Source organism: Mustelus asterias, chromosome 13, assembly GCF_964213995.1.
Source record: "Mustelus asterias chromosome 13, sMusAst1.hap1.1, whole genome shotgun sequence".
NCBI lineage: Eukaryota > Metazoa > Chordata > Chondrichthyes > Carcharhiniformes > Triakidae > Mustelus > Mustelus asterias.
The window spans coordinates 31,916,395-31,943,809 of record NC_135813.1 but is presented as its reverse complement, the minus strand read 5'-3'; positions in this window follow the sequence as shown (position 1 = coordinate 31,943,809).

The following is a 27,415-nucleotide window of genomic DNA, read 5'->3' as shown; positions in this document are numbered from 1 at the left end:
GTGGAGGTGTGGGACGCTTGTCACCTGTGGGATTGTGTTATGGGATGTAGTCTCCTCGATCAAAGGCAATCAGTGCCTGATAGATGCATGTCAGGAAGGGGGTCCTACTAAGAACTTTCACCTTGCCCTTGCTTCCAACTTTCCCACTCCCTTTTCCTTGTGAACCCCCACCCCAAAACCCTTTCCCCCTCCTTACATCCTGTAGCCTGGGTCCTCTGTAATCCCTGGACTTGGCGGGTGGGGGGGGGGGGGGGGGTGTCCTTTCAGCGGTAGCAACAGCTTCATTTGTGGCTCCTGGGGTCTTGATTCAGGGGAAATTCCACTGCTGACCTCGCCACTGCCTGATTAGCATGTGGTTAAGTGGGCCTTCACAAAAAGGGGCACCACAAATCTCTCACTGACTTTCCAACCTGCAGGTGAGATCCCCAACACTGCAACAAGATTCCGTCCATAGTTACCAGAAGGTGCCCAAGACCCATTGACTCACCCTCAAGCTTAATTCAATACGAAATATATTTTCAAAAAAGTGTTAGATTCTAAAGTCATATTCTGTAGATTATTCCATTCCATCTATAAAATCTGATGCTCAGCAATAGACGTCATTAAACATTCTTGAACCCGTGAGGTAAAAGCACATATGTTCACTTGCGTTGCACCCTCAGCTTATGAATTAGGTAGCCATTCCGGTAGTGCCTCTGGAATTAACAATGATCTTTTCATTTATCTGATCTTCTCATTTTGCCCTGACTTTCACCCTCATTTCGCAACAAGAAATGATCGAACTTGAGGAAAATCGACTTAGTTGATGGAATATTCAGTATCACCTTCCATCACAGTTCAAGACACCAGAATCAGTGGGTGGCACACTTGAAAACTTGGAAAGTAAAGTCACCAGCCGGAATTTTACCACCTCGCCTGCCCCAGAATCGGGGTGGGCGAGGCTCGCGGAACAGCATTCTCTGTTGGCCTCGGGCGGGATCTTACGAGCCTCAGGCCAGCGAGGCGGGAGAATGCCGGCAACAATGTGGAATCATAGAATGATAGAAGCACAGAAAGAGGCTAGTCAGTCATTGAGTCTGTGTTGGCACGTAATGCGACTACATAGAATCATAGCATTGTAGAATCTACAGTGCAGAAGGCGGCCATTTGACCCATCGAGCCTGCACCGACAACAATCCCACCCAGGTCCATCCCTGTAACTCCACATATTGTGGAGATGCCGGCGTTGGACTGGGGTAAACACAGTAAGAAGTTTAACAACACCAGGTTAAAGTCCAACAGGTTTATTTGGTAGCAAAAGCCACACAAGCTTTCGAGGCTCTGAGCCCCTTCTTCAGGTGAGTGGGAATTCTGTTCACAAACAGAACTTATAAGACACAGACTCAATTTACATGAATAATGGTTGGAATGCGAATACTTACAACTAATCCAGTCTTTAAGAAACAAAACAATGGGAGTGGAGAGAGCATCAAGACAGGCTAAAAAGATGTGTATTGTCTCCAGACAAGACAGCCAGTGAAACTCTGCAGGTCCACGCAACTGTGGGAGTTACAAATAGTGTGACATAAATTCTGATTCTAGGATCGCATGATAAAGACTCAGGAGGAAAAAAGCAGAAATATTTATGTGAAATAGTGTGACATAAACCCAATATCCCGGTTGAGGCCGTCCTTGTGTGTGTTCCGCCAAGTGCCAAGTTCCGCACACACAAGGACGGCCTCAACCGGGATATTGGGTTTATGTCACACTATTTCACATAAATATTTCTGCTTTTTTCCTCCTGAGTCTTTATCATGCGATCCTAGAATCAGAATTTATGTCACACTATTTGTAACTCCCACAGTTGCGTGGACCTGCAGAGTTTCACTGGCTGTCTTGTCTGGAGACAATACACATCTTTTTAGCCTGTCTTGATGCTCTCTCCACTCCCATTGTTTTGTTTCTTAAAGACTGGATTAGTTGTAAGTATTCGCATTCCAACCATTATTCATGTAAATTGAGTCTGTGTCTTATAAGTTCTGTTTGTGAACAGAATTCCCACTCACCTGAAGAAGGGGCTCAGAGCCTCGAAAGCTTGTGTGGCTTTTGCTACCAAATAAACCTGTTGGACTTTAACCTGGTGTTGTTAAACTTCTTACTGTGTTTACTCCACATATTTACAGTCCTAACCATGGCCAATCAACCTAACCCGCACATCTTTGGACTGTGGGAGGAGCACCCGGAGGAAACCTATGCAGACACGGGGAGAATGTGCAAACTCCACACAGCCAGTCACCTGAGGCCGGAATTGAACTCGGGTCCCTGGCACTGTGAAGTAGCAGTGCTAACCACTGTATTACCGTGCCGCCCCATAATTCCAGTCATTGAACAGAAGAGTTTAAGATTCCTCTGTTCCTCTAAATTGAAAATCCAATGAAAAGAACCAAGGCCCAACATGTGGGACATAGTGAATTTTACAATGAAGCAAATAAGTATGACGATACTGTGCTATTAATATATTTCATATTTAGGGGGACTGGGTAATGATTCAGTGTTTTCCTGCAAGGGGGCCAGGAGGGAATACAGCAGATGCTGAGAAAGCAGGATGATAACTTATTTTAGTTAGAAATGTGTTACTTGGTAAAGTTAATGCACCTTTGTTTACTTAAGTTCTCCTGGCGTTTCAGACTAAGTTGACCGAGTCCTGTGATGTTAGGTTAATGGGAGGATCTAGGCTTGTAGCAGAGAAACAATTTCATTTTCATTTTAAAAAGAGTGCAGTTGCTGGAGAAAACTGATTAAAAATAGCAGTCTACAAACAGCTCTGTCTCTCTCTCTCCCTCTCTCTCTCCCTCTACAAAATCTCACTGGAAGCTCCAAAGCCATTAACCCAAATCAATGTATATTTGGATTGGCTACCTATATTTTAAAGTGTGGTTTAAGTCTATAAGAGAAATATTGCTTAATTAGAACTGTATAGTAATATACATTGTGGGTGGCATGGTGGCACAGTTGTTAGCACTGTTGCCTCACAGCGCCAGGGACCTGGTTTCGATTCCTGGCTTGGGTCACTGTCTGTGCGGAGTCTGCACGTTCTCCCAGTGTCTGTGTGGGTTTCATCCGGGTGCTCCAGTTTCCTCCCACAGTCTGAAAGACATGTTGGTTAGATGCATTGGCCATGCTAAATTTTCCCTCAGTGTACCCGAACAGGTGCCAGAGTGTGACAACAAGGGGATTTTCACAGTAACTTCATTGCAGTGTTAGTGTAAGCCTACTTATGACAAATAAATAAATAAGTTGGAAGTTAAGAGTAGTTTCTTTTCATGTTTAAAGATTGATCAACGATTAAGAGTTAAACTGTTTCATTTGTTAGAGTTACACTTAAACTGTGTTATGAATAAAGCTTGTGTTGGTAAAAAAAAAGATCTCCAATTTGTCAGTGGAATTGTTCCTGAGGTGAGAGAAGCCAAAATAAAAAAAATTGTCGGGATCTAGTCTAGCTTGTTAATATACCTTGGGGTTTTTGAACCAGCACCTGAACATAAGCTAAACCATAAAACAGTAAACTCAAATAGTAAAAACAGAACAGGCCTGTGGAGCGAATCGGAACTAATCGGATGGGCTCTCAGAGGCTTTTTCCCAGGGTGGAAATGGCTGCTATGAGAGGACACAGGTTTAAGGTGCTGGGGCGTAGGTACAGGGAAAATGTTAGGGGGAAGCTTTTCACATAGAGGGTGGTGGGCAAGTGGAATCGGCTGCCGTCAGTGTGGTGGAGGCAAACTCAATAGGGTCTTTTAAGAGACTCCTGGATGAGTACATGGGACTTAATAGGATGGAGGGTTATAGGTAGGCCTAAAAGGTAGGGATATGTTCGGCACAACTTGTGGGGCCGAAGGGCCTGTTTTGTGCTGTAGTTTTTCTATGTTCTAAACAGCATCGAAGCAACCCACCGATGATCAAAAATAGAAACTCAGATTCTTATTGTATCAAAGTGCAAAATCCACGGCACGGTGGCACAGTGGTTAGCACTGCTGCCTCACAGTGCCAGGGTCCCAGCTTCAATTCTGGCTTTGGGTCAGTGTCTGTGTGGAGTTTGCACATTCTCCCCGTGTCTGTGTGGGTTTCCTCCGGGTGCTCCGGTTTCCTCCCACAGTCCAAAGATGTGCAGGTTAGGTTGATTGGCCATGCTAAATTGTCCCATTGTTTCAGCGGGATTAGCAGGGTATATACATGGGATTACAGGGATAGGGCCTGGGTGGGATTGCCAGTACGGATGCGGTGGGCCGAATGGCTTCCTTCTGCACTGCAGGGGTTTTATGATTCTACAATCACCAGGCTTCTATTTTTTTTAATTGTTTAAAGATTGCAACATCTGATGAAGCTTGATGATTTGAATATTTATTCTTGGAATTTGTGAAATAAATAATGAATTCATTGGGGAAAAATGCTGTGTAACTCAGTTTTTATAACGACAGATAAACAAAATAAAATTGCTAAGTTACCATCACGGTACATTTATTGGCATCAGCCATGGTGCATTTATTGGGAACATGAAAAAAAAATTGTTAAGTAACAAACCGTTTATGTTAAAAGTAATGAATGCCACAACATAAAAATTGTTGATGTGTTTTAAAAGGCCGGAATCTTGGAAAATGAGACAGGCCTTTCATTTTAAAATGATCCTTGCTCGGAATGCACACTTTCCATTTATCCATCCCTGTGAGATAATTATTCCCACACATCACTTCAAAAATATTTCTGTCCATCAAGACAAGTTAGCAGAAAGATAATATTCTCTGATGTGTTTTTCTGACCACCGTGTGGTGCTGTTGGATTATAATGGTAGAATGATGCGCGCAGCTTATTTTTTTTATTCGTACATGGGATGTGGGCATCGCTGGCTGGGCCAACATTAATGCCCATCCCTGAGGGTATTTAAGAGTCAACCACATTGCTGTGGCTCTGGAGTCACATGTAGGCCAGACCAGGTAAGGACGGCAGATTTCCTTCCCCAAAAGGACATTAATGAACCAGATGGCCTTTTTTACAATTGACAATGGGTTCATAGTCATCATTAGACTTTTAATTCCAGATTTTTATTCAAATTTCACCATCTGCCATGGTGGGATTCGAACCCGGGTCCCCAGAGCACTACTCTGGGTCACTGGATTACTAGTCCAGCGACAACTAGTCCCGAACAGGCGCCAGAGTATGGTGCCTAGGGGATGTTCACAGTAACTCCATTGCTTACTTGTGACTAATAAATAAACTTTTAAAAAATATCACTATGCCAGTGCTGACGCCACAAATTCACACAAATGGGGAAGAATTTTATGAGGCCCGGGCAGGTGGGCGTGCCACATGATAATGCCGGGCGCGTATCCTGACGTCATCGCGCATTCACATGATATTTCGGTCAGCAAGTGCAGAGCGTTTCTCCAATTGACCAGAATATTACATTGCCTGTGTGATTTTTAGGTCATCGCATGGGGAACATAGGCAGGTGGCCAATCTATTTTTGCAATTTTCTCATCCAATGACCGGATACAGGAGTGAAGGCAGGCCGAGGAGTTAGGGGTTTTTGGGAGTGAGGTGAGGATTTGGTTTTGAGCAATTTCAGTGTTGTCTCGGCATTCTGTCTCAGCACGTAGTCTGGAGTTTTCAGGACATTGCTGTCCTCTGACATCGAGATTTGGGTCCCTTTGTTTCCCTTCATGCAGAGAGCAACCCAATTTGCATTGCTGCAGATGGGAATAGTCTACTCAGCACGGAGCACTCTCTCCTCTGAGCAGGGGGAGGAAGAGGAGGAGGACAGGGGATAAAGGGAGAGGAGGCCAGGTGATTGTAGGCATCACCTTAGAGTAAACGCACAGGAACAGGGTGCTTGCTCATGGCCAGCATGGAAGGCAAGGAGGACATCCCCGTAGAAGATGCCACTACCCAGCTGCCAGGGTGTAGAGACAGCAAACCAACTACACGGACATGACTGACGCCCAGTGCCGTAGGAGGCTACGGCTTTCAACAGAAGCTGGCACAACCAGATGATTGTGCTGGAAGTAACCTCCATTTGTGTGGTGGGACATTCAATGCCTGTGGCTCTCAAGAGTATTGTGGCACTAAATGTTTATGTCTGCAGATCCTTCCAGGGCTTTGTGGAATCTCAGAGTCAGTGGTACACAGCTGTGTCAAGCTGGGACTGACACTCTGTTCAGGCGAGTGAAAGCATTCATTCTTTTCAGCCAGACTGAATGGGGTAGAGGTTTCACTGCAATTGTAGGGTCCCCCCACATCCAGGGTGCCATTGATTGCACTCATATGGCCAATAAGGTGCCAACTGACCAGCTGGGTGCCTTTGTCAACAGGAAGGGACTTCACTCCATGAACGCTCGGATAATTTGTGACCGTAAGACCCTGTACCTTCTCCGTTCACCCCATCAGTGTTCTTTCAGCGAGAACAAACATCGAAGAAAATTACAGCATAGGAACAGGCCCTTCATCCCTCCAAGCCTGCACCGACCATGCTGCCCGACTTAACTAAAACCTCCTATCCTTCCAAGGACTGTATCCCTCTATTTCCATCCTATTCATGTATTTGTCAAGACACCCCTTAAAAGTCACTACTGTATCCACTTCCACTACCTCCCCCGGCAACGAGTTCCAGGCACCTACCACCCTCTGAGTAAAAAACTTACCTCGTACATCTCTTTTAAATCTTGCCCCTCGCACCTTAAACCTATGCCCCCTAGTAATTGACTCTTCCACCCTGGGAAAAAGCTTCTTACCATCCACTCTGTCCATGCCCCTCATAATCTTGCAGACTTCTATCAGGTCGCTCCTCAACCTCCATCATTCCAGTGAGAACAAACCAAGTTTCTCCAAACTCTCCTCATAGCTAATGCCCTCCATACCAGGCAACATCCTGGTAAATCTATTCTGTACCCTCTCCAAAGCCTCCACATCCTCCTGGTAGTGTGGCGACCAGAATTGAACACTATATTCCAAGTGCGGCCTAACTAAGGTTCTATAAAGCTACAACATGACTTGCCAATTTTTAAACTCAATGCCCCGGCCAATGAAGGCAAGCATGCCGTATGCCTTCTTGACTACCTTCTCCACCTGCATTGCCACTTTCAGTGACCTGTGTACCTGTACACCCAGATCCCTCTGCCTATCAATACCCTTAAGGGTTCTGCCATTTACTGTATATTTCCTACCTGTATTAGACCTTCCAAAATGCATTACCTCACATTTGTCTGGATTAAACTCCATCTGCCATCTCCCCACCCAAGCCTCCAACCAATCTATATCCTGCTGTATCCACTGATGGTCTTCATCGCTATCCACAAATCCACCAACCTTTGTGAGGTCCGCAAACTTACTAATCAAACTAGTTACATTTTCCTCCAAGTCATTTATATATATTACAAACAGCAAAGGTCCCAGCACTGATCCCTGAGGAAAGCCACTTGTCACAGCCCTCCATTCAGAAACACACCCTTCCACTGCTACCCTCTGTCTTCTATGACTGAGCCAGTTCTGTATCCACCTTACCAGCTCACCCCTGATTACATGTGACTTCACCTTCTGCAGCAGTCTGCCATGACAGACCTTGTCAAAGGCCTTACTGAAATCCATGTAGACAACATCCACTGCCCGACCCTCATCAATCTCTTTCGTCACTTCCTCGAAAAAGCTCTCTAAGTCCACGTTCTGGAAACCCCTCCATAAGCTCCAGGTGGTGGCTATTGTTTCTTTCTCAGTGACAGCACAGTGAAGATTCTTGGGATATTTCTCTAAGTTAAAGCCCCCACTGAAATCCAATTATTGTTGAAATATTGTAATGATGAACATGGCTTTTTTTCTGTTGAAAATATTCACTTGGTTTGGAACTGTAAAGGATGTTTGTGAACTTGGGTGCCCTCAAGGAACATTTGCTTTCAATGATGAATAGTTTGTTCTGAAGGGTTGCACATGTATATTATGTGGTGTGTCGTCTTAATGATTGCAGATGTTGCCTCGCTAGAATAGGAATACATACTGAGTTTGTCTCACAGTTCTTTCCCAATAGCTGCCCATTACCCTGTTGTGTTCAATGTCCTCTGTCACGAGAGCCGTGGGAGCAGGATTCAGCTTTGGAACCTGCCTCTTCCCCAGCATTCTGGAATTTCAGCTCTATCTGGAACATGGATGATCCTGCCATGGGTTGGACCTTGAAGGGGAGCCGAGTCGGGGGATTGTTGTAGGGCAAACCCAGGGAGTATGGGCTGCAGCAGAAGATGAATGAATGGAAAGGGTTAAACAGACAGCCCGTCTATAGTATCCACACTCACTGCAAGCAGACAGGACAATTTACAAATAACTACATCTCAGACGGCACTAAACAGTCACATGTGAGATCTTTCCGAGGTTACAGCAAAAATAAGAGAATCGATACCACTTATCAAAACTCCACAGTGTCTAGAGGAGCCATTGTGCCTCTGGAAAACTAATCAAATATCAGGGAGATGGGGACAATTAACACACTATTGAATCAGTTTGACAAACACAATGCTTTGATATTATAAACAGGATATGTCCAGAAAATGATTAAAGTTAAAGCACACAGGACAATGTATCTGCATGATGTGATCAAAACAGAACTGTAACCAATTCAAAGTAACAATATGATCACCTACTGTAAATGTAACACTTTGTTACATAAAAAAAGGATATACGAATGTGTAAGAGCTGATGCTCAGTAGAGTAGCTCAGAAGCAAGCTGGAATTACAGCTCCGAGTCTTGGTCTCCCTCATGCATGTTGAATAAAGCTGATTTTGTTTAAGTTCTATACGGTCTCGGAAAACTCAGCTCGTTCACTCCCTCCAACAGGGGAGGAGGATAATGTTGGGCCGATAGGTGGGAGGTGGGGGGAGTGGGGTGGAATCAGGTGGATTGAGATAGTTTCCAGTGCAGGGCAATTGTCCAGTAGAAATTTGTACTTCTAGGCAATTGTCATGCAAGCCATTCCTGTGAACTTCCAGGTGGGATTGCTGTGGCACGGTGGCATAATATTTAGTACTGCTGCCTCACAGCGCCAGGTTCCTGGGTTCAATTCTCGTTTCGGGTCACTGTCTGTATGGAGTTTGCGCTTGCTTCCCGTGTCTGTGTGGGTTTCCTCCAGAAGCTTTGGTTTCCTTCCATAGTCCAAAGATGCGCAGGTTAGGTTGATTGGCCATGTTAAATTGACCCTAGTGGCAGGGGGATTAGCAGGGTAGATGTGCAGGGTTAAGGTAATAAGGCCTGGGTGGGATGTGGTCGGTACAGACTCCTTCTGTACTGTAGGGATTCTATGATTCCCCAGTGCATCACTGAGGGACCCTGCCCAATAAGATCCTGGAGCTCGGAAATTATGGTCTACTTCAGTTCAATACAAATGGCTAGAAGGAGTCATTAGAGATACAGTTCTGGTAATCTTGACAGAGAATTGCTTGTTGGAATCTCAATGTGGCTTATCTCACTCACCTGACTGCATTTTTGAGGATGTTACTTACATGGTTTCCCCACCAGCTCATTGTCCAATGTCAGCCTTCTCTCAATTTTTACTGCTGTGAAAAGGAACTAGTATCCTTGACCTTCCTTTCACTATCTCACTTTCCTACTCCCTTCTCCCTCTTGCTTGGTAGCCATTTTGGAAGTCAAGTGCTATAGAGATGGGCTGTGTTGCCATTCATTTAGGGGAGATCTCTGCTGTGGGCACATGCTCACTCTCTCACAGTTTCAGCTCACTGCTGATTGCTTTCAGTTTAGTTCCTGTTTTACTCTGTCACCACACCCAGGCTTGACTAATAGCATGCAGTGAACAGTTAACAGACATACATAATCAAACACCGCACAACTGAACAAATGCTTTGGAATTTCCTCCTTAAATCTCTCTGTCTTTCTACCTCTTCTCCTTCCTGCAAGAGTCCCATTAAAACTTACCAGAAAGGTGAATTATTCCATCGCTAATGAGATAAAAGAAGAACAGAAATAAAATATCGAATATGCTGAAAATGGTGGAAATGCTCAGGAGCTAAAGGCAGCATCTCAACAAAAGTAAAACAGGGTTAATATTTCAGGCCCAGATCTTTTCTTCAGAAACAAAAACAATGTTATTTAGAGGGAATTCTGAGGTGTTGAATGTGTGGGACTGCATCAGAAGGTAAACGATTGTGCTGTGCTATAAGTGGAGGGGATGCCACTGAGTGTGTATTGCGATCATGATAGGAATCCATTATCTTGTATTCATGGAAATAAGCAGGAAAATGGAGAGGGAGTCACATGTAAACAAAGAACAATGAAGGAGAAACAAAAACAGAACATGCTGGAAAATCTCAGCAGGTCTGACAGCATCTGTGGAGAGAGAACAGAGCTAATTTTTCAAGTCTTGATCCAGACTTGAAATGTTTACTGGAATTTTACCACCTCGCCCGCCTGAGGTTCATAAGATCGCGGCCGAGGCCAATGGAGAATGTTGTTCTGCAAGCCTTGGGGCGGGCATGCTGGTACAATTCCAACCATTAGCTCTGTTCTCTCTCCATAGAGGCCCAGTAAGAAGTCTCACAACACCAGGTTAAAGTCCAACAGGTATTTTTGGTAGCACGAGCTTTTGGAGCACTGCTCCTTCATCAGGTGAGTCTTCATCAGGTGAGTGACTCACCTGATGAAGGAGCAGCGCTCCGAAAACTCGTGCGACCAAATAAACCTGTTGGACTTTAACCTGGTGTTATGAGGCTTCTTACTGTGCCCACCCCAGTCCAACACCGGCATCTCCACATCATAGCTTCCACAGAGGTTGTCAGGCCTGCTGAGATTTTCCAGCATTTTCTGTTTTTGTTTCAAATTCCAGCATCTGTGGTTATTTTCTTTTATAACAATGAAGGAGATTTGCCTCCAGCTGCCAGTTCAAACTGCAAACTGTAAACATTCAACGCCTCCCAGTCTCATAGAATGCCTCATAGAATGGACAAATGGCTCAGTAGGTGTTGTTCATTTCGACATAGTTGACCTTTACAAGAATACAGTTCAGCAGTTATATCAGGAAAAATGTGGTTGTTTTCCTAAAAGATGACATTTGAAACAAAGTGATTGGTTAAGCCCTTACCTCAGATGCATAAAATGCCTTAGGGCACTGAACCAGTCCATCAACTGTACTGAAAACATGCAAGCAAGTGCTAATGCAGCATTTTAAAATGTGCATTGAGTGCGACATGCACTGACAATAGAACCATTTGGACAGCATTTTTGTAAACAGGAGGCTTGTTTATTTGGAGCCAAACTCATGTATTAATTCAAAAGTAAAATATTGCCGATGCTGTGAATCTTAATTATGAACAGAAATTGCAGTAGGTAAGTCAATTTCTTTGGAGAGAGATGGGTAGGAGATGGCAGAGTGGTACTGTCACTGGACTAGTGATCCTGAGCCCACCACAGCAGCTGGTGAAAATTGAATTCAATAAAAGTCTGGAATTAAAAGTCTAATGAAACCATTGTCGTAAAAAAAAACCATCTGCCATCCTTACCTGCGACAGGTGACTCCAGACCCTCAGCAATGTGGTTGACTAAATGCCCACAGTTCAAGGGCAATTTGGGATGAGCAATAAATGTTGGCCCAGCCATGAATGAATAAGAAAATGTTAACAGTTGGAATCAACCATTAAAACAATCAGCGGTGAGTTGGAAGTGTGAGAGAGTAGATATTTTAGAAAGCATTCCAAAGATGTGCGGGTTAGGTTGATTGGCTATGCTAAATTGCCCCTCAGTGTCAGGGGGATTTAGCAGGGTAAATATGTATGGTTATGGGGATAGGGCTTGGGTGGGATTGTGGTCAGTGCAGACTCATTGGGCCTAATGGCTCCCTTCTGCACTGCAGGGATTCTATGATAAACTCCTGGTTGGACACAGAAACTGGGCTAAAAGATGACACTAAAGAATTAGGCGGATGAAGGTATGGCCACTAATGGAGTGACAAAAATTCAGAACCAGTAAAGCTGGAATTGAAGTGAGCTCAGATCTGCAAGGTTTGAGGAGACTATAAAAAGAGCGATGTTTAGGGCTATGAATGGATTTGAAAACAAAGATAAGATTTTTAAAGCTAAGATTTTTAAAGCTAAGAGGAGTAAATTGGAAGGAGGTATTCTCGGGGAAATGTACTGAAGAGAGGTGGCAGTTTTTCAAGGAATGTCTGTCTAGAGTTCTACAGGACAACGTTCCGAGCAGACAGGGAGGTGTTGGTAGGTTAAAGGAACCGTGGTGCACGAAAGCTGTGCGGGACCTAGTCACGAAGAAAAGGAAAGCGTACAAAAGGTTCAGAGAGCTTGGCGAAGATAGGGATCTAGATGAGTATACGACTTGTAGGAAGGGGCTAAAGAAAGAAATTAGGAAAGCCAGAAGGGGTCACGAGAAGGCCTTGGCAGGTAGGATTAAGCAGAACCCTAAGGCGTTCTATAAATATGTGAAAAGTAAAAGGATGAGACGTGAATGAATAGGGCCGATAAAAGGTGAAGGCGGGAAAGTCTTTACGGAACCAGTAGAAATGGCAGAGGTGCTTAATGAGTATTTTGCCTTGGTTTTCACAGAGGAAAAGGACCTGGGTGGATGTACTGTGGGCTTGCGGTGGACTGAAAAGATTGAGTATGTGGACTTTAAGAAAGAGATTGTGCTGGAATCTTTGAATGGCATCAAGATAGATAAGTCGCTGGGTCCGGATGGGATGTATCCCAGGTTACTGTGGGAGGCGGGGGAAGAGATTGCAGAGCCTTTGGCGATGATCTTTGTGTCGTCGATGGAGACGGGAGCGGTGCCAGAGGATTGGAGGATTGCGGATGTGGTTCCTATTTTCAAGAAGGGAAATAGGGATAGCCCAGGAAATTACCGACCGGTGAGTCTAACCTCAGTGGTTGGTAAGCTGATGGAGAAGATCCTGAGGGACAGGATATATGAGCATTTAGAGAGGTTTAGTATGCTCAAGAATACTCAGCATGGCTTTGTCAAAGGCAGATTGTGCCTTACGAGCCTGGTGGAGTTCTTCGAAAATGTGACTAAACACATTGACGAAGGGAAAGCAGTAGATGTGGTTTATATGGATTTTAGCAAGGCGTTCGATAAGGTCCGCCATGCAAGGCTTCTAGAAAAAGTGAGAGGGCATGGGATCCAAGGGGCTGCTGCCCTGTGGATCCAGAACTGGCTTGCCCAAAGGAGGCAGAGAGTGTGTATAGATGGGTGTTTTTCTAATTGGAGGTCGGTCACCAGTGGTGTGCCCCAGGGATCTGTTCTGGGACCCTTGCTGTTTGTCATTTTCATAAATGACCTGGATGAGGAAGCGGAGGGATGGGTTGGTAAGTTTGCTGACGACACGAAGGTTGGTGGGGTTGTGGATAGTCTGGAGGGATGTCAGAAGTTACAGAGGGACATAGATAGGATGCAAGACTAGGCGGACAAGTGGCAGATGGACTTCAACCCAGATAAATGCGTAGTGGTCCATTTTGGCAGGTCAAATGGGATGAAGGAGTACAATATAAAGGGAAAGACTCTTAGTACTGTAGAGGATCAGAAGGACCTTGGGGTCCGGGTCCACAGGACTCTAAAATTGGCCCCGCAGGTGGAGGAGGTGGTTAAGAAGGTGCATGGTGTGCTGGCCTTTATCAATCGAGGGATTGAGTTTAGGAGTCCGGGGATAATGATGCAGCTATACAAGACCCTCGTCAGACCCCACTTGGAGTACTGTGCTCAGTTCTGGTCACCTCATTACAGGAAGGATGTGGAAATGATTGAAAGGGTGCAGAGGAGATTTACAAGGATGTTGCCTGGATTGAGTGGCATGCCTTATGAGGATAGGCTGAGGGAGCTCAGTCTTTCCTCCTTGGAGTGACGTAGGATGAGAGGAGACCTAATAGAGGTGTATTAGATGTTGAGAGGCATAGATCGGATGGACTCTCAGAGGCTTTTTCCCAGGGTGGAAATGGCTGCTACGAGAGGACACAGGTTTAAGGTGCTGGGGGGTAGGTACCGGGGAAATGTTAGGGGGACGTTTTTCACACAGAGGGTGGTGGGCGAGTGGAATCAGTTGCCATCAGTGGTGGTGGAGGCAAACTCAATAGGGACTTTTAAGAGACTCCTGGATGAGTACATGGGACTTAATAGGATGGAGGGTTATAGGTAGGCCTAGAAGGTAGGGATATGTTCGGCACAACTTGTGGGGCCGAAGGGCCTGTTTGTGCTGTCGTTTTTCTATGTTTCTATGTTTCTATCTTGTCGGACCAAGAACCAATGCAGGGCAGTAAATACCGGGATGAGGGGAGAATGGAACTTGGTGTGATTAAGGAGATCAGCAGAAGTGTTTTTGGATGAGCTTAAATTTACGTCGGAGGATGGAAGACTAACCAGGAAAGCATTGGAATGGCCAAGTCCAGAAAACACAGTAAGAAGTCTCACAACACCAGGTTAAAGTCCAACAGATTTATTTGGTAGCAAAAGCCACTAGCTTTCGGAGTGCTCGCTGCTCCTTCGTCAGGTAAGTGGGAGTTCTGTTCACAAACAGGGCATATAAAGACACAAACTCAATTTACAAAATAATCGTTGGAATGCAAGTCTTTACAGGTAATCAAGTCTTAAAGGTACAGACAATGTGAGTGGAGAGAGCGTTAAGCACAGGTTAAAGAGATGTGTATTGTCTCCAGACAGGACAGTTAATGAGATTTTGCAAGCCCAGGCAAGTCGTGGGGGTTACAGATAGTGTGACATGAACCTCATGTGTGCGGAACTTGGCTATCGGTCTCTGCTCAGCGACTTTGCGTTGTCGTGTGTTGTGAAGGCTGCCTTGGAGAACGCTTGCCCGAAGATCAGAGGCCGAATGCCCGTGACCGCTGAAATGTTCCCCAACAGGAAGAGAACACTCTTGCCTGGTGATTGTCGAGCGGTGTTCATTCATCCATTGTCATAGCATCTGCGTGATCTCCCCAATGTACCATGCCTCAGGACATCCTTTCCTATCGTGTATCAGGTAGACAACGTTGGCCGAGTTGCAAGAGTATGTACCGTGTGCCTGGTGGATGGTGTTCTCACGTGAGTTGATGGCATCTGTGTCGATGATTCGGCACGTCTTGCAGAGGTTGCTGTGGCAGGGTTGTGTGGTGTTGTGGTCACTGTTCTCCTGAAGGCTGGGTAATTTGCTGCGGACAATGGTCTGTTTGAGGTTGTGCGGTTGTTTGCGCGGGGTGTGGGGATGGCCTTGGCGAGATGTTCGTCTTCATCAATGACATGTTGAAGGCTCCGGAGGAGATGTTGTAGCTTCTCTGCTCTGGGGAAGTACTGGACATCGAAGGGTACTCTGTCCACCGTGTCCCGTGTTTGTCTTCTGAGGAGGTCGGTACGGTTTTTCACTGTGGCGCATCGGAACTATCGATCGATGAGTCGAGCGCTATATCCTGTTCTTATGAGGGCATCTTTCAGCATCTGGAGGTGTCTGTTGCGATCCTCCTCATCTGAGCAGATCCTGTGTATATGGAGAGCTTGTCCATAGGGGATGGCTTCTTTAACGTGTTTAGGGTGGAAGCTGGAGAAGTGGAGCATCGTGAGGTTATCCGTGGGCTTGCGGTACAGTGAAGTGCTGAGGGGACTGTCCTTGATGGAGATGCGTGTGTCCAAGAATGCAACCTGGTACATTGGGGAGACCACGGAGAGTAGTCCATGGTGAGTCTGATGGTGGGATAGAACTTGTTGATGTCAACATACAGTTGTTTCAGTGATTGTTCACCATGAGTCCAAAGGAAGAAAATGTCATCGATGTATCTAGTGTATAGTATCGGTTGAAGGTCCTGTGTGGTGAAGAGGTCTTGTTCGAACCTGTGCATGGAGACGTTGGCATTTTGAGTGCGAATTTGGTCCCCACGGCTGATCCATCTGTCTGGATGAAGACTGGTTGTTGAAGGTGGTCTAGGATGAAGCGGATGAGTTGTAAAATTGCATCTGGAGACTGGCAGTTGTTGGCATTGAGTACTGAGGCAGTTGCAGCAATGCCATCATCGTGGGGGATGCTGGTCTAGAGTGCCGAGACATCCATTGTGACGAGGAGTGCTCCTGGTTCAACTGCTCCATGTGTGCCGAGTTTCTGCAGGAAGTTCGTAGTGTCGTGACAAAAGCTGGGGGTTCTTTGTACAATGGGATTCAGGATGCCCTCGACGTAGCCGGAGAGGTTCTCGCACAGGGTCCCATTGCCCGATACGATGGACAATCACTGAAACAACTATATGATGACATCAACAAATTCCATCCCACCATCAGACTCACCATGGACTACCCTCCGGAATCGGTTGCATTCTTGGACACATGCATCTCCATCAAGGACGGTCACCTCAGCACTTCACTGTACCGCAAGCCCACGGATAACCTCACGATGCTCCACTTGTCCAGCTTCCACCCTAAACACGTTAAAGAAGCCATCCCTTATGGATAAGCCCTCCGTATACACAGGATCTGCTCAGATGAGGAGGATCGCAATAGACACCTCCAGACGCTGAAAGATGCCCTCATAAGAACAGGATATGGCGCTCGACTCATCGATCGACAATTCCAACGCGCCACAGCGAAAAACCGTACCAACCTTCTCAGAAGACAAACATGGGACACGGCGGACAGAGTACCCTTTGTCGTGCAGTACTTCCCCGGAGCGGAGAAGCTACGACATCTTCTCCGGAGCCTTCAACATGTCATTGATGAAGACGAACATCTCGCCAAGGCCATCCCCACACTCCCCACGTCTTGCCTTCAAACAACCGCGCAACCTCAAACAGACCATTGTCCGCAGCAAACTACCCAGCCTTCAGGAGAACAGTGACCACGACACCACACAACCCTGCCACAGCAACCTCTGCAAGACGTGCCGGATCATCAACACGGATGCCATCATCTCACGTGAGAACATCATCCACCAGGTACACGGTACGTACTCTCGCAACTCGGCCAACGTTGTCTACCTGATACGCTGCAGGAAAGGATGTCCCGAGGCATTGTACATTGGGGAGACCACGCAGACGCTACAACAATGGATGAATGAACACCGCTCGACAATCACCAAGAGTGTTCTCTTCCTGTTGGGGAACATTTCAGCGGTCACGGGCATTCGGCCTCTGAACCTTGGGTAAGCGTTCTCCAAGGCGGCCTTCATGACACACGACAACGCAGAGTCGCTGAGCAGAGACTGATAGCCAAGTTCCGCACACATGAGGTCTGCCTAAACCGGGATCTTGGGTTCATGTCACACTCTCTGTAACCCCCACGACTTGCCTGGGCTTGCAAAATCTCATTAACTGTCCTGACTGGAGACAATACACATCTCTATAACTTGTGCTTAACGCTTTCTCCACTCACATTGTCTGTACCTTTGAGACTTGCTTACCTGTAAAGACTTGCATTCCAACAATTATTTTGTAAATTGAGTTTGTGTCTTTATATGCCCTGTTTGTGAACAGAACTTCCACTTACCTGACGAAGGAGCAGCAAGCGCCGAAGGCTCGTGGCTTTTGCTACCAAATAAACCTGTTGGACTTTAACCTGGTGTTGTGAGACTTCTGACTGTGTTTACCCCAGTCCAACGCCGGCATCTCCACATCAAGCCCAGAAAAAACAGAGGCAGATGAGGTGGGACAGAATCAGGAGATGCTATAAAACTGGAAACAGGCTGTGTGGTCAGAATCTCACCTTGGGGTCAAACATGGCACTGACTTTGTGAATAGTTTGGTTCATCCTCAGACAATTGCCAAGGAGAAGGATTTAGTGTGAGTTGCGATTATAAAGTAACACAACTCTCACACATTCCACACATTAACTCACTCCCACTCCTCCTGGAAGACAAGCTTCAAGTAAGTAAAGGAAAGATTGTGAACACTGGAGGCAGGAACAGTCATCTTGCACCACCCTCACACCTTTATATTTAAAGTATCATCTGTCTGCTAATTCATGTTTAATTTATGTTGTTCTGATTTGTATTAAAGAAAGCGTTACAAAATGTGAAGACTTGGTAATTTCTTCATTTAGGGGTCATTCAGTACACTTGGTTATCTTGGCTTATGGTTGCACTGGGAGGATGGTAACACCATCAATGGAGGTACAGGTTATTACGATTCAGGTTACTTCCCAATACATCTGAGCTGAAAACTGACCTTGTGTGCCAAGTATCTGTAGAATGATCCATTTGCCACTGTGGATAAACATTGGAAAAACTTACAGGCAGCACACTACATATTGACGGGTCTCCCTGATTGCCAAGAAAACAGATCATATAACTCAGACTGGAATCTTTAAATCACCTTTGTTAAGAAGTGACCTTAAAGATGGCAACAAGAGCAGAAACAGAAAATGCAGTTAGAGTGAAATCCTTCCTTTGGTTCCCAGCATTGTTTCCCAAATGATCAAAATGTTTAAATGCCAACAATTCTCTTCAGCTACCATGGATTATCCATGATGAAAGCTACTGCAAAGGACCATGCTTTTATGATATGCCACAACAGTTACAACTCTGCTATTGGTGTCATGTATGGTAGTCAAGGTTCTGGACTTATTGATAAGACTGGAGCCCACATCATTAGCAAACTCTGGGTGTGATCTTACCGGCCATTCACACCATGCTCCCCAGCAGCAAGGTCGGAGAATTTGGCGCCCAGCCAAATCTCCGTTTACTGCAGCGGGATGGGAAAATCATGCCAGCGTGAACAGTGGTAAAATTCCAGCCTCTATCTTTCATTGAACATTATTCTATTTACAATGTGGCCTCTGTGCGAGCTTTTCATTGAACTATCACTATCCATGCTCTGTTATCATATGATCTTATGTCACTGCTGATGTAAACTGTACATTTACATATTTAGCATTGACTCTTTGTATTATATCTCCCCCTCCAAGTCTCTTAACTCAATAAGCATTATTTACACTATCTCACATCTCCTCTCAAAATCTCTGCCTTCTTCTCTCATTCACAGAGATAAGCATTGTGAGGGTTTCACCAATCTTCCTGAAATTGGTCGCATCTCTCTGGGACGTTGCATCAGGTTCAGTTTCTCCACTTCCCTCTTGAATTCTGTGGAGTAGCTTGTAAATCTTCAGAGGCATTTGATCAGATGGATAGCTGATTCATTCAATTGGTTGTCATTTTTTTGCCAATATGAATGTACTTCTATTAATTCTCACCATCTCTCTGTCTCACCAGGCAAAGACCTCAGTCTTTGTGGCTCTTCCACTACTTGGTCTCCACTATTTTGGTCTCTAATCCGTTCTGGAGCATTTAATTGTATTGCTTGCCTGATTTGTACAATACTCATCCTCCTTCTCCCCTACTCTCACAATGTCAGAGGTTTTTAGACATGGCATGAGTGTATGTGGAAGAACAGGAAGGTGAGTTCTTAATCTTCTATCAGAAGTTCTGATAGAGCTAATGCATTCTGTAGTGGAGTGGAATGGTAACTCAACAGTGCCAAGTTGAGATCATCACTCTTTCTCAACAATGCTTAGACCATTCTTACTCCTCTTTCAGCCTTGCCATTTGCTTGTGGTTGCCTGGGAGCACTAGTCATGTGGACAAATCCATAGTCTTCTTTAAATATCTTGAAACTTTTATTCGTGAACTGTGAATCAGTATCTGAAATGACAAGTCCGAAAAGTCATGTGCGGCAAATTTTGTTCTGAGTGAACTGATGACTACTTCCGAGGTTGTTCCATAAAGACATTTAGGGTGGGATTTTCTGGCTGCGCTCACCCCAAAACTGGAAAATCACACCTGAGGTCAACGGACCTTTCCATGGTCTGCTTCTCACCTGCTATGATTCTCGTGACTGGTAGAACTGGAAAGTTCGCTCCTTAATTTCAATCCATCTGGAATAAAAGCCAAAACTCTGTGAGGAGTGTCTTCACCTTGAATTTGAAAAGATCCCTTCAAAGGAACGCCAAGGGTGTGGATGGAAATGATGAGACCATCAAGAGTTCCTTCTGTTCTTGGCCATGGATTGCACAGGTTCACCCCACTTGCCATCCACGAGTTCAGCCTAGCATTCCACATGCAGCAATTTCTGGGCCGTTTGGATGAAGAGATTGAAGGAGGGGCCAAAATTCTGGCTTTCACCTTGAACCCTTTACATGGGACATACACTAATCATTCTCCCTGCAGATTGACTACTTTGATTGAGCCTTCCTTAGCTTTTGGTGAATGGCCTCTGTCTGCTCAACCTCCTCCCGTTTTTCATTTCTGCCTATTTTGGGTGGACAACCTATAGATGCGGCCTGGGAGTCACAAGTACTCCAGACCATAAATGTAAGCCAGCAGATGCAGTTTGCAATCACCCCACTTGCCATCCACCCAAAACCTGTTGGAGGTGAAAATCGATCCCGCAATAAAAAAGACATTCTGAATAATGTCAAATCGGGACCATTCTCCTGAATACAGATGATACTTGACTCACTGTGGTAGCTCATTCCCAGAAATTTGCACTCATTCTTACGTTAGATTTCAATTATGTTGGATTAGTGCCATTGGGTAGCATATGGATAAAATTACAAACTGGATGAGATTCTAATCTAACATTTACATAAACACTTATTCACCATGAATAAACACCACTTGATTTATGTTCGTTGAATTGCTACGTCAAGTTCCTAGAATTCTGGTTTCTGAATATCCTTTGTTCACATTGAAGAGGAGTAATCAAAGCAGAAGCAGAATATTTCATTACAGGTAATAATCACCCCAGTCATTCAAACTGGAACAGTATTAGTCATGATTATTTATAGTTTTACAGTGCTTTTATTGCACACTTTCTCTTCAATGTTAGCTGTAATTTTTATGTCAATGAAGTACAACTTTTCAAGTTTGCCTTTGAGATCTCATTAATTAACATAAAACCCAAGACGAATTGCAAATTTGGTCTGTTTGTGGACTGATAAACAAAATGGTGAGATTTTTGAATGTCAGAGTCACAAATCCAAACTTCCCACAATGGTAGAATGTACCTTTGCCCAAAGTGAAATGCACATTCTCTACGCACAGGGACAGACACTCCCTAACACATGTCCAGAGAGGTAACAACAATAACCAATAACCAAATATTGCACTCAAACATCCCAAAACACTTCACAGAACCATTATAATGGGTAGCATGGTGGCACAGTGACCAGCTTGGGTCACTGACTGTGTGGAGTTTGCACATTCTCCCCGTGTCTGCGTGGGTTTCCTCCGGGTGCTCCAGTTTCCTCCCACAGTCCAAAGATGTGCAGGTTAGGTGGATTGGCCAAGCTAAATTGCCCCTTAGCGCCCCAGGATTTGTAGGTTAGAGGGATTAGAGGAATAAGGCTTGGGTGGGTTTGTTGTCGTGCAGACTCGATGGGCCGATGGCCTCCCTCTGCATTGTAGGGTTTCTATGATTTCTATAAATAAAATTTTCCACCCAGCCACCTAAGGTTGCAGCAGATTGCCAAAAATATGATCAAATAGATATGTTTTAAAGAGCACCTTAAAGGAGGAAAAACAAGTATAGAGAGTTGGATTGGACAAAGGACATAGTATCTTGGAGAAGGGTGTGAAGAGAGCACCTGGAGTCCCAACTACCTCTCTCGCTCTGCCTTTTTGCACCTTCTTCAATGACGTCTCCAGAGAGCACCTTCGACTGACAGCCAAGCAGCACAGAATCTCCAGCTCCCTGTACCATGTGGCGAGCATCAATAGACTGGCCAGGCCCAGAATACTACCCTGGTGAGATGACCCAAAAACAAGAACCAGTCCTGGAGGAGAGGGGAAGTACAAATCGATGACTACACACCCCGAAACACTAGCCAACGCTCCAAGACTGAGGAACAGCCTGTCCCAGCCTTATTGAAAGGGTATTAGCAGTATTTTCAGACAAACAGCTCAAATATAATGATAGGGACCTGTGGACAAGGTGTAGCAAATCCTCAGAAGTGCCTGATAAATAGCTAGTGTAGATTTGAGACTGTTTACTTAGAGATTTAAGACTGTTTTCTGAAGAGTCCTGTGAAGAGATTGAATATTGATTTTCCTTGATAAAATATTCAATAAAGTTGTGTTGGACCTTCACTTTATTCTTGTCCCTTTTGTCTATCTTACCCTGTAATACACCTGAATTAAAAGGAGTTATGCCAAACTGGTCAAAGTTAGTCAGGGTGCATTTACCCACCTTTTTTTTCACTTTACAACACAGGGCTGGACAGATTAGATACAGGGAGGATGTTTTCCCTGGATGGGGTATCTAGAGGAGGCACAGTCTTAGGCTTTAAAAGTTTTTTTATTTTTTATTATTTTCACAAGTAGGCTTACATTAACACTGCAATGAAGTTACTGTGAAAATCCCCTAGTCGCCACACTCCGGCACCCGTTTGGTTTTCACTGAGGGAGAATTTAGCATGGCCAATGCACCTAACCAGCACGTCTTTCAGACTGTGGGAGGAAACCGGAGCATCCGGAGGAAACCCACGCAGACACGGGAAGAATGTGTTAATTCTAAACATGATGTGGAGATGCCGGCGTTGGACTGGGGTAAACAGTAAGAAGTTGGACTTTAACCTGGTGTTGTTAAACTTCTTACTGTGTTAACTCTAAACACACAGGGACCCAAGCCAGGAATCGAACACGGGTCCCTGGCGCTGTGAGGCAGCAGTGCTAACCACTGTGCCACCGTGGATTGACCGTTAAGTGCTGAGATGAGAAAAATATCACTCAAAAGGTATTGAACCTGTGGAATTCTGTACAACTGTCAGCTTTGGAGGCCAAGTCACTGAACATATTCTGGTAGGAGATTAGATTTTAATGGCATCAAGGGGTGAAAGCAGCAATCTGGCATTGAGCTAGGGGACCAGCCATAATCATATTGAATAGCAGAGCAGGCTCAAATGGCTGAATTCTTCTGCTCTTAGTTTCTATGGCACTTACTGTGCTTACCCCAGTCCAACGCCGGCATCTCCACATCAGGAATTTTATGGCCATTCACGCCATGCCGCTGCTGCAAGCGAGGACGGAGAACTTAGTGCTCAGCCAAATCTCCGCTCACTGCAGCAGGGTCAGAGAATCCTGCTGGCGTGAATGACTGGAGAATTCTGGCCCATATTTCTACAACTGTTACAAAAGCAGGCAAATACAAAAGCATTAAGTGGCTATATGGTAACATTCTGCATAACGACTGGTCTAAAAAACAAGTGCCGCTTGAATGCAGGGAGCATCCACAGGGTGGCAGACTTGTGAAACTGTGATCCAAAACCTGCTTCAGTAAAATATATTTGAATATGTAACATTTCCAATGCAGCTGCAAACGATTAATTACAGCAGCTTCACAGGAATTGGATTGCTATTCCATTTATGTAGCAATCATCGAATGATTGGTAACTAAAAACTGTTCATACTCCTTCAATTTTTTTTCAGTTCTTTTATGTTTCACTTGGATAATTATCTGAATGTTTCTCCATACAGTGGGTGAGATTTGCGGCAGAGGGAGGCAGCCTGGCATTGGCCGCTGGCAGAATGTTCTGGTCCCGCTGTTGTCAGTGGGGTTTGTCGCTGAATGCACCCATTGATATGTGAAACCCGCAACCGGGGTGCGCTGTCGACGGGACTGGAAGATTCCGCCAGCGTCAAACAGCCGGAAAGGTCCGGCCAACATCTTTGTTTTGCGTTCTTCATTTATTACCTTCGAGTGTCCAGAAAATTATTTTTGAATGTTTATATTAGATGGCATTGGATCTCATTACTTCAGTCTGACAATGATTTTTATCACAACACTTGAGAAAGGAAAGAACGATTTGCATTGGTATAGCAATTTTCAGACAGCAGAACATCTCAACGCACCTTGCAATCAAACAAGTTAGGGCAACACGGGGGCACAGTGGTTAGCACTACTGCCTCGCAGTGTCAGGGACCCGGGTTCAATTCCTGCCTTGGGTTTCTGCCTGTGTGGAGTTTGCACGTTCTCCCTGTGTTTGTGAGCGTTTCCTCTGGTTTCCTCCCACAGCCCAAAGATGTGCACGTTAGATGGATTGGCCATGCTAAATTGCCCGTTACTGTCAGAGGGACTAGCAGGGTAAATACATGTGGTTTCAGGTACTGGGTGGGATTGTTGTCAGTGCAGGCTTGTTGGGCTGAATGGCCTCCTTCTGGAGCGTAGGGATTCCATGATTCATCTGTGAAGTGTAGCCATTGTTGCAATGTAGCAAACACAGCGGCCAAATTACACATAGCAAGATCCCATAAGCAACACCGTGATAATGGACAAGTCATTCATTTTTGTGCTCTTGATTCAGGGATAGACATTGGCCAGGACACCAGCAATAATTCTCCTCCTCATCCTTGAAATAGTGCCATGGGATCATTTACATTCACCTCAAAGGACAGAAAAGGCCTCAATTTAACATCTCATTTAAGACTTATCTTCAACAGTGCAGCACTCCCCCAGCGCTACACTGGAGTTCCCATCTTGATTGCTGCACTCATGTCCTGGAGTGGGGCTTGAACGCAGAACCTTATGACTTTGAGGCATGAGTGCTGCCAACTGAGCCACTGCTGTCATGAGGTAAGCAGATTGATCACAATGAGCTTACTCCTTTATATTTTCGACTTATTTCCAGTTCTATACCACTCCTCCCAGTGGCAGAGAAACTTGCTATGTGGGGATGCAGAATTTGTGACTCATAGTTCAAGGGGAGCCACGTAATCCAAAAGATGAGTATAGATGCTTGACAAAAATAGGATCCATTGAGAGGCATTTTAAATGAGATGTGACACCTGTGAAAAGGAAAAAGTAGTTAAAACAGTCAGAGAAGGCCACTTAGTTATTAATTTTACCGTTGGTCTTTTCTCCGCAATGTTCCAATCTCCTATCCCGGAGGTGCTGTCATTGGTTGGTATGCACTTTGATGAGTTGCAACAAAGCTAATTCCACTGCCCTACTCCATCAGCACTGCTCAGAAATTAGGCTGAGGTCCAACCAAATGTGTGCTTTTCGACAAGGGTCACTAGGTAGGACCAGAAGCAGGAGGATGGTGACTGCTAATTCATTTCCAAACCTGAGGTAATTGAGATCAAACTGCTGAGGACTGCTAAATCAGCACAGGCCAGGAATCAGACTGTCAATGTGACCTTGCAGCATTTGTCGATGCCTTAATGTGTGGAACAATTCTGATCCAATCCTGCAAGAACAGATCCTTCCCACTTCCTCACAAAGAGCTGAGAGAATGATTTTGTGGAAGTGAATCTATAAATCTATATTACCTTCATAGAATAGAATCATAGAATCCCTACAGTGCAGAAGGAGGCCATTCAGCCCATCGAGCCTGCACTGACAACAATCCCACCCAGGCCTTGAGCCCACATGTTACCCTGCTAATCCCCCTGACACTAAGGGACAATTTATCATGGCCAATCAACCTGACTTGCACATCTTTAGAATGTGGGAGGAAACTAGAGCACCCGGAGGAAACCCACACAGACACGGGGAGAACGTGCAAACTCCACACAGACAGTGACCCGAGGCTGGAATCGAACCCGGGTCCCTGGCGCTGTGAGGCAGCAGTGCTAACCACTGTACCACCCCCACCTTCTTGAATTTGTCTCAATCTTTCCACTATGTTTTCATTACGGGGTATTAAATTGATCTCAACCATCTTTTAGTTTCTCTATTTACCAGATTTTTGCTAAATAAAGACTTGGTATTCTGCAGAAAGACTGACAGGAGTTCATCGCACTAAGAGTAAAGCAGGGCAACGTAAATGGGACATTGGCTCTGGTTGGATACATATTTACACTGATTGATGAGTCGGGGGGAGGAGGATGTTAAATGATTTTCCTTCTTTTTTTGTTTTGTTCACTACTGTTGCTATTGTTACAGAGAGTTTAACAATCTGTACTTTCTGATCCTTTATTCACAAAGAGTGCATGGATGACAACTGCAGTAAATTAGATGGAGCACAATAAAATAACAAGCTCCGGCATGAAACTGTAGAAAATCTGAAAAGATATGAATATAAAGATTAATCAATTCAATTTGTCTTGATGAAACATGATAAGTACTAATTTTGGATTGGATAAGTGAAAGGCAGAGATTTGATAGAACATGGAAGTTTAAGTTTTAAGTTTATTCGTGGCACAAGTAAGCTTACATTAACACCACAATGAAGTTATTGTGAAAATCCCCAAGTCGCCACACTCCGGAGCCTGTTCGGGTACACTGAGGGAGAATTTACTATGGCCAATGTACCTAACCAGCACGTCTTTCGAACTGTGGGAGGAAACTGGAACTCCCAGAGGAAACCACGCAGACACGGGAAGAACGTGCAGACTCCGCACAGACAGTGACCCAAGCCGGGAATCGAAGCCGGGTCCCTGGCACTGTGAGGCAGCAGTGCTAACCACTGTGTCACCGCATCACCCTAAAACTATGTCCCTCCCCATCAGGGAATTGAACCCTGGTCTCCCGCAGGGCAGGCAGGGATATTAATCACTATACTGACGAGGAATATTTTGTATTTTTATTTGTTTTGTATTTTGTATTTGAATGTAGTGAATTTGAAGACAACTTGTTGTATCTTCAAACAATAAATTATTTATTAACATATATATATATATATATATATACACACACACAAGTAAGGGTCTGACAGCACTGCAATACATGGATAGAGTAGCTGTACGCAGCTAACAATAAAGTCCACCTCTGCACCCTCATAGAGGTGATTGGTGGCACTTGTTTATCCTCTTGGAATAAACCCAGCAAGGGCTTGTGTTCTGATACTATGGTGAAATGTATATATACACTGAGTAAACTTCTTCACTGCACAAATTTCTGCCAAACTCTCTTTGTCAATCTGAGAATACTTTTTCTCAGCATCTGCTAAGGTTCTTGATGCAAATGCAATTTGTGTCTCTACTCCATCTGACATCTTGTGGGACAAGACTGCTCCCACTCCCTATGGTGATGCGTCGCAGGTAGCTATCAATGGTTTGGTCGCATCAAAATGTACAAGCAGTGCCGACGATTGTAAGGCTTGCTTTATTTTTGCAAACGTCTCTTTTTGTGCTTCTCCCCATTTCCATCGCTGACGCTCCTTCAAAAGCTGAAGTGGGGCTAAAATAGTAGACACGTTTTGTAAGAATCTGCCATAATAATTCACCATTCCTGGGAACAATTTTAACTCTAATATATTTTTAGGCTCTAGCACTGCCTTAATGGCTTTCACCTTCATCCGATCATGGATCCCTCAAAAGATAACCACTTTAAAGGATCACCCCCTACTTTCATGGCAAGATCTTCATCCTCCTTTTCTATATTACAACAGTGACTACTCTTCAAAAGTATTTTTTGATATCTTGATTTTTTTTCATTCATTAATTTTACAGGATGCGAGCATCACTGGACAGACCAGCATTTATTGCCC